Genomic DNA, 14,426 nt, shown 5'->3' with positions numbered 1-14,426 from the left:
CCTCCGTCATGTCCTTCTCTCTCTCTCTCTCTCTCCGTCATGTCCTTCTCTCTCTCTCTCTCTCCCTCCGTCATGGCCTTCTCTCTCTCTCTCCCTCCGTCATGTCCTTCTCTCTCTCTCTCTCTCTCCGTCATGTCCTTCTCTCTCTCTCTCCCTCCGTCATGTCCTTCTCTCTCTCTCTCTCTCCCTCCGTCATGTCCTTCTCTCTCTCTCTCTCTCCCTCCGTCATGTCCTTCTCTCTCTCTCTCTCCCTCCGTCATGTCCTTCTCTCTCTCTCTCTCTCTCCGTCATGTCCTTCTCTCTCTCTCTCCCTCCGTCATGTCCTTCTCTCTCTCTCTCTCTCCCTCCGTCATGTCCTTCTCTCTCTCTCTCTCTCCCTCCGTCATGGCCTTCTCTCTCTCTCTCCCTCCGTCATGTCCTTCTCTCTCTCTCTCTCTCTCCGTCATGTCCTTCTCTCTCTCTCTCCCTCCGTCATGTCCTTCTCTCTCTCTCTCTCTCCCTCCGTCATGTCCTTCTCTCTCTCTCTCTCTCCCTCCGTCATGTCCTTCTCTCTCTCTCTCTCTCTCCGTCATGTCCTTCTCTCTCTCTCTCCCTCCGTCATGTCCTCCTCTCTCTCTCTCCCTCCGTCATGTCCTACTCTCTCTCTCTCTCCCTCCGTCATGTCCTCCTCTCTCTCTCTCTCTCCGTCATGTCCTTCTCTCTCTCTCTCTCTCTCCGTCATGTCCTTCTCTCTCTCTCTCCCTCCGTCATGTCCTTCTCTCTCTCTCTCTCTCCCTCCGTCATGTCCTCCTCTCTCTCTCTCCCTCCGTCATGTCCTTCTCTCTCTCTCTCCCTCCATCATGTCCTTCTCTCTCTCTCTCCCTCCGTCATGTCCTTCTCTCTCTCTCTCTCTCCGTCATGTCCTTCTCTCTCTCTCTCTCTCCGTCATGTCCTTCTCTCTCTCTCTCTCTCCGTCATGTCCTTCTCTCTCTCTCTCTCCCTCCGTCATGTCCTTCTCTCTCTCTCTCCCTCCATCATGTCCTTCTCTCTCTCTCTCTCTCTCCGTCATGTCCTTCTCTCTCTCTCTCCCTCCATCATGTCCTTCTCTCTCTCTCTCCCTCCGTCATGTCCGTCTTCACTGTAACTATCCATAAAGGCACAAAAGCCAAAAACAAATCTTTAGAAAAAGAACAGGGCATCTCCATAAATGGAGATGTAGGGCAGGGGTGGGCAACTTTGATGATGGCCGAGGGCCAATATATTTCCACACTCACTCCAGAGGGCCACAGTGCATATTACTGTCGTAGCAAAAATAGCTGATGTACAAGCTCAAAAATGCGACGCGTTTTGAGCTTGTAGATCAGCTATTTTTGCTATATATTTGAATTGAAAACCTGAATAATTCTTTGCTATTTTTGAATTAGAATCCTGAAAAGTAACCTTTTTATTGAATTTTGAATTTAAAATGCATTTAGTTATAGTTATGTTAACTTTATGAACTGTTAACATAACTACATTGGACACAAAAAGACAAGATTGTATTACTAGTCATTAAGTACTAGTCATTGTATTACTAGTCATTAAGTACTAGTCATTTTAATACTAGTCATGAAGTAATTAAAACGGGTTTGGAATTGTAACGGCTGCAATCAATACTATATCAGTATTCTGATATTAACATGAGGGCCGCATTAAGTGAAGGTGGGGGCCGCATGTGGCCCGCGGGCCGCCAGTTGCTCATGTATGATCTAGAGGTTATCAGGTGTGATCAATTGGCTAATTTGGGCCCTGTCCAGAGCCTCTAGAGCGGTGCCCATTGGGCCCTGTCCAGAGCCTCTAGAGCGGTGCCCATTGGGCCCTGTCCAGAGCCTCTAGAGCGGTGCCCATTGGGCCCTGTCCAGAGCCTCTAGAGCGGTGCCCGTTGGGCCCTGTCCAGAGCCTCTAGAGCGGTGCCCATTGGGCCCTGTCCAGAGCCTCTAGAGCGGTGCCCGTTGGGCCCTGTCCAGAGCCTCTAGAGCGGTGCCCATTGGGCCCTGTCCAGAGCCTCTAGAGCGGTGCCCGTTGGGCCCTGTCCAGAGCCTCTAGAGCGGTGCCCGTTGGGCCCTGTCCAGAGCCTCTAGAGCGGTGCCCGTTGGGCCCTGTCCAGAACCTCTAGAGCGGTGCCCGTTGGGCCCTGTCCAGAACCTCTAGAGCGGTGCCCGTTGGGCCCTGTCCAGAGCCTCTAGAGCGGTGCCCGTTGGGCCCTGTCCAGAACCTCTAGAGCGGTGCCCGTTGGGCCCTGTCCAGAGCCTCTAGAGCGGTGCCCGTTGGGCCCTGTCCAGAACCTCTAGAGCGGTGCCCGTTGGGCCCTGTCCAGAACCTCTAGAGCGGTGCCCGTTGGGCCCTGTCCAGAGCCTCTAGAGCGGTGCCCGTTGGGCCCTGTCCAGAGCCTCTAGAGCGGTGCTCGTTGGGCCCTGTCCAGAGCCTCTAGAGCGGTGCCCATTGGGCCCTGTCCAGAGCCTCTAGAGCGGTGCTCATTGGGCCCTGTCCAGAGCCTCTAGAGCGGTGCCCGTTGGGCCCTGTCCAGAGCCTCTAGAGCGGTGCCCGTTGGGCCCTGTCCAGAGCCTCTAGAGCGGTGCCCATTGGGCCCTGTCCAGAGCCTCTAGAGCGGTGCTCATTGGGCCCTGTCCAGAGCCTCTAGAGCGGTGCCCGTTGGGCCCTGTCCAGAGCCTCTAGAGCGGTGCCCGTTGGGCCCTGTCCAGAGCCTCTAGAGCGGTGCCCATTGGGCCCTGTCCAGAGCCTCTAGAGCGGTGCTCATTGGGCCCTGTCCAGAGCCTCTAGAGCGGTGCCCATTGGGCCCTGTCCAGAGCCTCTAGAGCGGTGCCCATTGGGCCCTGTCCAGAGCCTCTAGAGCGGTGCTCGTTGGGCCCTGTCCAGAGCCTCTAGAGCGGTGCCCATTGGGCCCTGTCCAGAGCCTCTAGAGCGGTGCCCATTGGGCCCTGTCCAGAGCCTCTAGAGCGGTGCCCATTGGGCCCTGTCCAGAGCCTCTAGAGCGGTGCCCGTTGGGCCCTGTCCAGAGCCTCTAGAGCAGTGTTTCCCAAACTTTTTTGTCCCAGGGCACACTTTTCATAGCCTAAAAATCTCAGGGCACACCTAGATATACGGTGTATAGGCCTATCTATATACATATGTGTATATAATATATACAGTATATATATATATATATATATTCATATATTCATCATTCAATATTTTGAACTAAAGTTCATGGTTCCAAACTATTTTAGTTATTTTTCGTTCTTTCTTGAATTATTATTATTATTACCACAGTACCACAGCCCTTAGCCATATAGAACCTCAGACTTTATAGAATAAAAAAACTTTGGGGTATTTAATAATAAAAAAATAATTCCTTTAAAAAAAATACATTTTGGAGAAAAAATAGCTCATATGCAATGTGAAATGCCACCTAATTCTTAATCCTTTTCCTTGTCTTTATTATGGGCCAACTTGTGAAAGCTGTATGCTTTTATTGTGAAGGGTCTCAGTTCTCACAGCCTGCATATTTCCACGTGCTGAAAATAGCTGATCGACAAGCTCACAACGTGTTGTGTCCGCAACGCGTTGTGAGCTTGTAAATCAGCCATTTTCAGCATGGTACACGTGTACGACGAAGAATAAATCAGGCATCACTGCGCTTCTGTGGAGGGAGGGAGATATATTGTGTTGGCCGAACGAGGCGATCATGTATGGACACTTATAGCTATTTTTCGTGGCACATTATGTTTAATCACAACAACGTCACGTTTACTTTACCTCCTCAGTGTTTGGGTCGGGACATGTAGGACTGTATGTGTCTGCTGTCTACGTGCATATGCGTGAAATGTAACGTCTTCTGGATGCATCTCTTTTGCAATAACATTTCAATGGCCGAGGGTCGTTAGAGTCTATTGTTCCGTCGTTATCGCACGTCTAATGGTTAGACGTGTGACAACAACAACGACGCAACAATAGGAAGCCTGCAGCCCAGTAGCTATAATATTGCTTTCGGGGGAGGGTTAGTGTTATTTTCGGTCAAATCAGGCGGCACACCTGGACACATCAAACGGCACAGTAAAGTGCCGCGGCACACAGGTTGGGAAACACTGCTCTAGAGCGGTGCCCGTTGGGCCCTGTCCAGAGCCTCTAGAGCGGTGCCCGTTGGGCCCTGTCCAGAGCCTCTAGAGCGGTGCCCGTTGGGCCCTGTCCAGAGCCTCTAGAGCGGTGCCCGTTGGGCCCTGTCCAGAGCCTCTAGAGCGGTGCCCGTTGGGCCCTGTCCAGAGCCTCTAGAGCGGTGCCCATTGGGCCCTGTCCAGAGCCTCTAGAGCGGTGCCCGTTGGGCCCTGTCCAGAGCCTCTAGAGCGGTGCCCGTTGGGCCCTGTCCAGAGCCTCTAGAGCGGTGCCCATTGGGCCCTGTCCAGAGCCTCTAGAGCGGTGCCCGTTGGGCCCTGTCCAGAGCCTCTAGAGCGGTGCCCGTTGGGCCCTGTCCAGAGCCTCTAGAGCGGTGCCCGTTGGGCCCTGTCCAGAGCCTCTAGAGCGGTGCCCATTGGGCCCTGTCCAGAGCCTCTAGAGCGGTGCCCGTTGGGCCCTGTCCAGAGCCTCTAGAGCGGTGCCCGTTGGGCCCTGTCCAGAGCCTCTAGAGCGGTGCCCATTGGGCCCTGTCCAGAGCCTCTAGAGCGGTGCCCGTTGGGCCCTGTCCAGAGCCTCTAGAGCGGTGCCCGTTGGGCCCTGTCCAGAGCCTCTAGAGCGGTGCCCATTGGGCCCTGTCCAGAGCCTCTAGAGCGGTGCCCGTTGGGCCCTGTCCAGAGCCTCTAGAGCTCTGGATCATGGTAAACGAGCAGTGGGCGAGCAGTGACGCACAATGAATTAGGCTTAAAATAAATAAAACAACGATATATCAGAGAGAAACGCATGCTTGGATTGGTCTCAATTATTTTATTTAACAATAAGCAACATTTCTTGCTTTCACCCAATCCGCCCAATTGTAGCAGCCTTCATGAAAGCAGTGACGCACAAATAATTAGGCTTACAATAAAACATCCGACCGTAACAAGTCAACATTAAATAAAACTGCCTGACACAGGCATTACCTCTCAAATAAAAATATATAATCCAAAGCAGCACAGCACACGATGAACGGCATTTTGCATTTATAACTGAAATAAACTTTGTGGAAACAGCACACGCAAGTGTAAAGGAAAGGCATTTTGCTTCTCTTGCCGTAAAATTAACTGAAATAAAGCTTCATTTAATCGAGGCTTTATGACAGCAGCGAGACGAGTGCTTGCTGCGAGGCGCACGCAATCAGAGCTGCCTGGGAGAAATGCGAGGCCCTGTGCTTTAATAATTAATTAATTAATATCCAAAACTATACAAAAATGACAAACCTTATTAGAAAAAATATTAATAGCATATGAAAGCCTTTTGAAATGTGTAGGCTGTAGGTTACTGAATTGCAGGTGCTGCCAAATAAGTATAATTACTAGGCTACCAAATGCCAGTCAGTTGCGCAAATATAGGTCAGATCAATTAGGCTGCAGCTGTTCTTGTTGACTTCCTTGTTGTTACCACGAGTGAGGGGGGAGAGGGGAGGAGGCGTTGCGAGGTCTGCGAGGCGCGAGCATGGCTCGTGGACCAAAAGCGTCTGGCCCGCGGACCAAAAGCGTCCGCTTTTTTTAATGACTATTCGATTTTTTATTTCAAGATCGATTCCCGTGCATATCGATCGATCGTCGATTAATCGACATCAAAGGCATGAAGAAGGCAGGGTCGATAACCTCCCCAGATGTAGACAGTATATTCCATCAGCACAGCTGTGTGGTTTTACTGTGTGGTTTTACTGTGTGGTTTTACTGTGTGGTTTTACTTTCAGATGTAGCGTCCAGCAAAGCATTTCACACGTCAGACAGGCCTTCAGTCAGTGGCAGTGAATCAGTGAATCCGTGTCAATGAATCGGTGTCAGAGAATTGGTGTCCGTGAAAGCAAGTCCTTTTCAGTGGAAGTTCCTAGAAATAAATAACACTTTGTTCACTCGAAAGTTCATTTTAAAGGACAATTAACGTGGCTGTGATGCTGACATGTGATGTCATTGCGTGATGACGATATTATAAGGACACGGTGACATTAATAATTTGAATGCGAATGTCATTCGTCAAAAACTACTATGCTGAAATGTGTTAGCTTTTGATTCGTTCCCCAGTAATTCTGACATCAGTACTATGACATCGGTCATCTCCATATTTGGGCATATTGAGGGGAGTTATAATAGGCGATTTTTCTTCCAGTTCATTTGGGGTGAATTTCGGGTTTTCAAAATAAAATACCCCACTGTTACAGGCAGCAGTGAGGGACATTACACTGAATCACGGATGGCAGTCAATGTTAATAATCAAATAATTAATAACTAATAGTTATAATAAGAAGAAGAAGAAGAATATAGTAATAATAATTATTATTAACTAATAGTTAATAATCAAATTATTAAATACCATTTGCTTTTTTAAGACCAAAATGTGAATTTAATTAAAACAGAAGTAACACTACACTGCATGGACAATAATAAACTTCCAACATTTCATTATTTTCCCTCTTGTTATCTTTTTCTTCCCTCTAGACTTCCTGCACCTCCCTGAGTGTAAAGAGGAGGTTTCCCCTGAAGAGGAGAGGAGCTCCAGTCTGGTCCAGGAGGAACCCCAACCTCCACAGATTAAAGAGGAACAAGAGGAGCTACTACTAGGACCAGAAGAGGCTGGTGGGTCAATGTTGACATTTCTAGCAGTGAAAAGTGAAGAAGATGAAAACACAGAGACAGAGACTCTAGCCAGTAGCTCAACTGAACACATGAAAACACAAGCACAACAGTTTGTGGCAAAGGTTGCAGTTATGAAAGTCATTTGAAATCGTACATGACTCATACAGGTGAAAAACCCTTTACATGCACAGTATGTGGCAAAGGCTGTAGTCAAAAGTCAGATCTAGAAAGACACATGACTCCTATGACTTGTACACGAGAAAAGCCCTTTTCTTGTACAGTATGTGATAAAGGCTATGTAAACACAATTAATCTAAAAACACACATGATGACTCATACAGGTGAAAAGCCTTTACATGTACAGTTTGTGGCAAAGGCTGTAGTCAAAATGTCAACTAAAAAGACATGATAACTCATACTGAGGAAAAACCCTTTACTTGTACAGTTTGTGGCAAAGGCTGTAGTCAAAAGGTCAACTAAAAAGACATGACTCATACTAGGGAAAAACCCTTTACTTGTACAGTTTGTGGCAAAGGCTGTAGTCAAAAGGGTGAACTAAAAAGACATGATGACTCATACTGGGGAAAAACCCTTTACTTGTACAGTTTGTGGCAAAGGGTGAACTAAAAAGACACATGAAGACTAGGGATGGAGCTCGTTAATCTTGTTTGATAACAATCACCTTATCGAGCAGGCTTATCGAGCCGGGTCCTTATCGAGCCGGGTCTTTATCGAGCCGGGTCCTTATCGAGCAGGCTTATCGAGCCGGGTCCTTATCGAGCCGGGTCCTTATCGAGCCGGGTCCTTATCGGCTTATCGAGACCACTAGCGAGAATTTGCTATTTTGTGGAAAGATGGGAGACAATACATTCTGACCAGAACCTTATTTGTATTGGCCAGTTGTGAGTTTGTATGACAATAAACAGTTCCAAGGTACACACACACACACACACACACACACACACACACACACACACACACACACACACACACACTCTCTCTCTTTTGGACATCCATTTAAAAATAAATCGGCAGCATTCAAAATGTCCAAATACACAAGTTCAAAATTCAAAACATGCAACAAATGCAGTCAAATTACTACAATGCACCATTTAACACTTTAAGCGGTCAGGGTTATTTAATCCATTACATTATAGCGCCCGGACCCCTTTATAACACGGACCCCTTTTCCGGACGGACCGGCGGAAGTTGTTGATGTGTGTGTAGCAGCTAACAATAGCCACACCACTCTAGAGTCGATCGACAACAACGGGAGACAAGAATAAATCTATCGTGACTAGCGACTGGACCGCGGAGCGCCGTCTAACACAGGATCTTTTTTCATAATTAGACGGGATGATTTAGATCGCGAGTTATGAACGTTTTAAGATTTTCGTTTTCATCAGCTAAACAGGGGAGGGAGTTTTTCGATGACGTCTCACTCTTGCGCGTCACCGAGGATTGCCCAACAGGCGCTCCTAGCCTGTGGAGCCATGCGATCCGTTCTCATATCAATAAACTTCGTCTTTTGGACAATACTTCGTCCTGGGCGTCGGGCGTTACTAATAGAAAGGACAAAGAACTTCGTCCTGGGCCATGGGAGTGTTAACATCATGCAACATACAATAAATGGCCCAAACTACTTCAACTTCCAACTAGGATATAAATAAATAAAATGTGTTACAGAAGACAAATGTCTTAGGTGTTTTTCTGCGGAAAGATCAGCATGTCTTCCTTGTCAGGCATGAGCCTGGATCGCTCCAGGCTGATGGTATCACCCTCTCTGAGGGGGTGGAAACACAAAGGTAGCTGTTAGACAGTTCAACTAGCAGGGGCAGGGTCTCTCTCTTTCCTCACCACCACAGGACAGGGTCTTCTATCATAGACACTGGGGGTAGGTTTCTGTAAAGAATGATGTTATGGCGAACACTCTTGAGGGGTGGTCACCCCGTTTGGCTGGATGGTGCCGCAGCTCTTGTGCCTCCTCTGCAAACAGCTCCTCCAAGGCACTCTTCTTAGGCTGTAGAGAAGTGTGTGCAACCACAGGATACGCTTCATCCAGTGTGCTGTCATCCATGACTTTTACCGCTGTACCATTGAAAGTACATTGACCTACTGTATTACAGCTTGGTACGGAAACTGTACGGTGCGTTACGGTATTGTACGGTTGCAGAGCAGAAATCATTACAGAAGGTGGTGAAAACTGCAGCGTATTATAGGCTCCTCACTACCATTGATTGAGTCCATCCACAAACAACGCTGCCAGTCTAAGGCCCTCAGCATCATCAAGGATGCCTCCCACCCCAACAACAGACTGTTCCACCCCCCCCATTCACAGAGGAGAAAGGGCTACAGATGCCTCAAGACTTCAACCACCAGATTGTCCTCTTGAACTCTCTGACCAAGAGATAGAGTCGCCCCCCCCCCCCCCCCCCGGTTCAAAATATGAATTCTTCACTGGCTGTACATACACTGTTTATTTCTTACTGCTTTTTATTATTGGTACTACTACTATTGGTACACTACTAACACATTATGATTACTTTTGTGTGTAAACAGTGTTCAATGACAAAATAAATCCATCCATCGTCATCATCACCACACTCTGCCTCCTCCTGGGTCTGGGAACTGCTCTGCCCCTGTGGCTTGGGCTGCTAGATGAGCCTTCACAAAACGGTCCCAGGTAGAGTCTCTGTCATCCTTAGCTTTGAACCTGGGGGTCCATGGCAGTCCCCTCGTACAGGAACGTGTGGATGTCGTCCTCCTGGTAACGTAGCAGAGAGGTCCGTCCAAATCTTGTGCTTAACAGTTTAAAGGCCCCCAGACGGAGGTCTCCGTCCTGTTAATTAGTACGGTGTGATGCCCTGGATGGAGATTGATTAATACATTCCATCCGTACGACGTCTGGAAACGTCATGGGGAATCCAACAGACTGATTCAGTGTGTACACGTCCTAGCGCATCTTCATTGATATCAGACAAGAGAAGAATATTCTGAATTATTTTTATTATTATTTTTGAGTTGGACTCCAAGGCCACCATACTCTAAAATTCCGGACCAGAAGGGGGGAGCTTTACAGAGTAAAAGCGGCCATATCTGCGCGGCCCCCGAGCTGTTATTTTGAAAGAAATCCCGGCACCGATCGTGTTAGACAGAGAACACCTGTTTTTCCTTCAGCACAGTCTTGGACATTGTTGATCGCTTCATCCACACGACGACTGCTCTTAGCTTTGCTACCCATCCGGTGACTGTGGCTATGCTGTACACTTTGTGTTCTGCCAAGTTGATGGTGTGAGAAAAGCATCCGATTTTGGAGAAGTTTCAGCGTCTCCACAACAACAGACATGTTTGCTGCATTGTCCACTGTTATTGTAACCACCTTCTGCCCAATACCAAACTCTTCTAAAACACTGTTATCGTAAACACCTTCTGCCCAATACCAAACTCTTCTAAAACACTGTTATCGTAAACACCTTCTGCCCAATACCAAACTCTTCTAAAACACTGTTATCGTAAACACCTTCTGCCCAATACCAAACTCTTCTAAAACACTGTTATTGTAAACACCTTCTGCCCAATACCAAACTCTTCTAAAACACTGTTATCGTAAACACCTTCTGCCCAATACTAAACTCTTCTAAAACACTGTTATCGTAAACACCTTCTGCCCAATACTAAACTCTTCTAAAACACTGTTATCGTAAACACCTTCTGCCCAATACTAAACTCTTCTAAAACACTGTTATCGTAAACACCTTCTGCCCAATACCAAACTCTTCTAAAACACTGTTATTGTAAACACCTTCTGCCCAATACCAAACTCTTCTAAAACACTGTTATTGTAACCACCTTCTGCCCAATACCAAACTCTTCTAAAACACTGTTATCGTAAACACCTTCTGCCCAATACCAAACTCTTCTAAAACACTGTTATCGTAAACACCTTCTGCCCAATACCAAACTCTTCTAAAACACTGTTATCGTAAACACCTTCTGCCCAATACCAAACTCTTCTAAAACACTGTTATCGTAAACACCTTCTGCCCAATACTAAACTCTTCTAAAACACTGTTATTGTAACCACCTTCTGCCCAATACCAAACTCTTCTAAAACACTGTTATTGTAACCACCTTCTGCCCAATACCAAACTCTTCTAAAACACTGTTATCGTAAACACCTTCTGCCCAATACCAAACTCTTCTAAAACACTGTTATTGTAACCACCTTCTGCCCAATACCAAACTCTTCTAAAACACTGTTATTGTAAACACCTTCTGCCCAATACCAAACTCTTCTAAAACACTGTTATCGTAAACACCTTCTGCCCAATACTAAACTCTTCTAAAACACTGATCGTAAACACCTTCTGCCCAATACCGAACTCTTCTAAAACGTCTCCAATTTCAACTGCCACACTATCCCCCGTCTGTGCCTGGTAGACAGCTTTCGTCCGGAGGCTACCTTGGCCACATTTGCGGTCTGCGATAACATTCAGTCCCTCCACTTCATACCATGCAGGGATGAGACAGAACAGTCCTGCATGGAGGAGTGTAACGTGGATTGAGGGCATTTATCATGTGACTATATACCATGGTGACTCAACTGTTGCAAAGGAATGCAGCCCCTTCACCACAAACTTAGTGACAGTGTCATCTTTATGGAAGCCAGAGTGAAGGGAGTTTGGGGGACAGGGGGTGGTGGCGTAGCTGTAGTCTTGCACGCAGGTAAGAGCTCTGGCTGACCATCTCAAATTAAATAAATAACAAAAGATTAACATATTTTAATATTATAAAACAAAGTGTTAAATGGCTTTATATTTATGTATAGCACTGTAAAAATTACTATACATTTAAATTAACTATTAAAAACAGATTTATAAACAGAATATACATTTTTGTTTTCTATAATCTTTTCTTTATTTTAAACAACCAAAACATCCCTTGCACTACATTTTACTAGGGCCTTGAAATACAGTAATTGTTCAGGCACTTTCAACCAATGAAATCATCACATTCCGTGGTACAAACGCCCAGGCACACAAAGCTGTGCATAGAAAGGGCTAGCGCCCCTCAAAGATATGCGCTACCCCGGGGTTATGATTTTGATGCTTCTGATGACTTTTGAAAGTTACGATCACCACATTAGTTATAGGCGATTTTGCTTCAGTTAATTTGGGGTCAATTTTGGGGGTTTCAAAATACAAGAAAGACTGAATCACGTCAATGAATTAATCAATTATTAAATTCAAATTTTTAAGACAAATGTGAATTGAATTCAAGCGGAGGTAACACTTCACTGCATGGACAATAATAAACTTCAACAATTTTTCTCTCATGTTTTCTGTTTTTCCCTCTAGACTTCCTGCACCTCCCTGAGTGTAAAGAGGAGGTTACCCCTGAAGAGGCGAGGAGCTCCAGTCTGGTCCAGGAGGAACCACAACCTCCACAGATTAAAGAGGAACAAGAGGAGCTGCTACTAGGACCAGAAGAGGCTGGTGGGTCAATGTTGACATTTCTAGCAGTGAAAAGTGAAGAAGATGAAAACACAGAGACAGAGCCTCTAATCAGTACCTCAGCTGAACACATGAAAACACAAGCTTACATAGAGTCCTGGGTACCATCACACCCCAAAAATATCGACCAGCTCCTCTCTTCACACTGTTCTGAAACTGACACAGATGACAGTGAAGAAGAAAAAGAAGAAGGTGATGACAACACAGAGGCAGAGCCTCTAGCCAGTAGCTCAACTGAACACATGGAAACACAAGATTGCATAGAGCACTGGGTACCATCACAAGCAACTAATATTGACCTGCCCCTCTCTTCACACTGTTCTGAATCTGAGGATTCTTGTACAGTTTGTGGCAAAAGTTTCAGTAAAGGTTATCTAAATGCTCACATGATGATTCATACAGGTGAAAAGCCCTTTACTTGTACAGTTTGTGACAAAGGTTTCACTAAAGCTGGACTGAATTATCACATGAGGACTCATACAGGTGAAAAGCCTGTATGTACAGTAACATGTACAGTATGTGGCAGAGGCTGTATGAATAAGTCGAGTCTAGAAAGACACATGATGACTCATATGGCTCGCACACGAGAAAAGCCCTTTTATTGTACAGTATGTGGTAAAGGCTGTATAAACTCAATTCAACTAAAAAGCCACATGATCACTCACACAGTTGAAAAGCCTTTTACATGTACAATTTGTGGCAAAGTCTGTGTTGGAACCGCTGCTCTAGAAAGACACATGAGGAGTCATACAGGGGAGAAACCCTATGTTTGTACAGTTTGTGGCAAAGGCTGCAGTCAAAAAAGTCATCTAAAATCACACATGATGACTCATACAGGTGAAAAGCCCTTTACGTGTACAGTATGTGGCAAAGGCTGTAGTGAAAAGGGTCAACTAAAAAGGCACACGATGATTCATACAGGGGAAAAACCCTTTACTTGTACAGTTTGTGGTAAGGGCTGTAATAATCAGGGTGATCTACAAAAGCATATAAGGACTCATACAGGTGAAAAACCCTTTACATGTACAGTTTGTGGCAAAGGGTGTAGTCGAAAGGATCAACTAAAAAGACATATGAAGACGCATACCTGCGGAAAACCAGATGACTGATGATATTTACGGACAATGTTGTAAGTTGTATGCTCAAGCAAACACTCAAGCAAATGTAGTCATTGTTCAACTACAGTGCATGTCATTATTTGATCCATATTGCACACTGCTTTATACTGCCCACCTGTGGTCATCTTATAAGAAATCTAGTATGCAAAGTTTGCAAGTTGCACAATATAGGCTGGATGTATCTGAAAACAGCATCGTTGTGGCACTCTCAAACCCCACTGAGCTATACATCCAGACTAAGGGTGCACTGGTTGAAATGCCTTTATGTACTGCCTGTGGGTTAAGTTTTGTACTATTTAGTTTACGTCATTTTAATTACTTTTGTCATGTTTCCTTTGTCTATTTGTTTGTACCTTGTGTATGTGGCAAAAGTTTTGGTCAAATGTAATACTCAAAGGTGAAAAACCCTTCGAATGTACCTTTTGTGGCAAAATGTGTAGTCGACAGGTGAACAATCCTTTACATATACATTTTGTAGCAAAGGGTGTAGTCGAAAGGATCAACTGCAAACATGAGGACTCGTATAGGGGGAAAAAACCCTTTTCTTGTACAGTCTGTGGTAAAGGCTTTCTACTATAAGTAACCATTCATGTAAGAACTCATACAGGTGAAAAGCTCTGTATTTGTACAATATGTGGCAAAGGATGGAGTCAAGCGAGTGCACTAAAAGCACACTTAATGACTCATACAGGGGTGAACCCCATATCTGTGCTGCCTGGCCTAAGCTGTGCTCACACAAGCCAATTAACGGCACACATGAGGAATCGTATGTGTGAAAACCCTTTTATTTGTACATGTGTGTCAAAAGTCTTATCTAAAAGGACACATGGAGACTCGTATAAGGTTAGAAAACTTTTAGTTGAAAGTTTGTGGAAAGAAATGCTTGGGTCACAATGCACATCTGAAGTTATGAGGATTCATACAGGGTAAAAGTGATGAATAGTAGCAAATACTTTTTTTCACATAAGCGTTCTGAGTCGACATAATCTGCCAATATCCACATGACTAAATAAAGTGAACACAATTAGTGTCTGATTCTTATTATA

General features: G+C 45.7%; 1 long non-coding RNA gene across 1 annotated transcript in view; it reads left to right on the top strand.

Moving 5' to 3' along the window:
- LOC306926929 overlaps positions 1 to 14,426 on the top strand; it is a 29,254-nt gene extending 14,828 nt beyond the window's left edge. The window contains exons 3-4 of the long non-coding RNA XR_013790456.1: positions 6,612 to 6,749; positions 12,107 to 14,426. This is a non-coding gene — a long non-coding RNA (uncharacterized lncRNA). The remainder of the gene's footprint in view (positions 1 to 6,611; positions 6,750 to 12,106) is intronic.

The sequence above is a fragment of the Electrona antarctica genome (genome assembly GCF_951216825.1).
Source record: "Electrona antarctica genome assembly, chromosome: 7".
NCBI lineage: Eukaryota > Metazoa > Chordata > Actinopteri > Myctophiformes > Myctophidae > Electrona > Electrona antarctica.
Note: the sequence above shows the minus strand (reverse complement) of the source record. Positions and strands in the feature narration are given on the sequence as shown.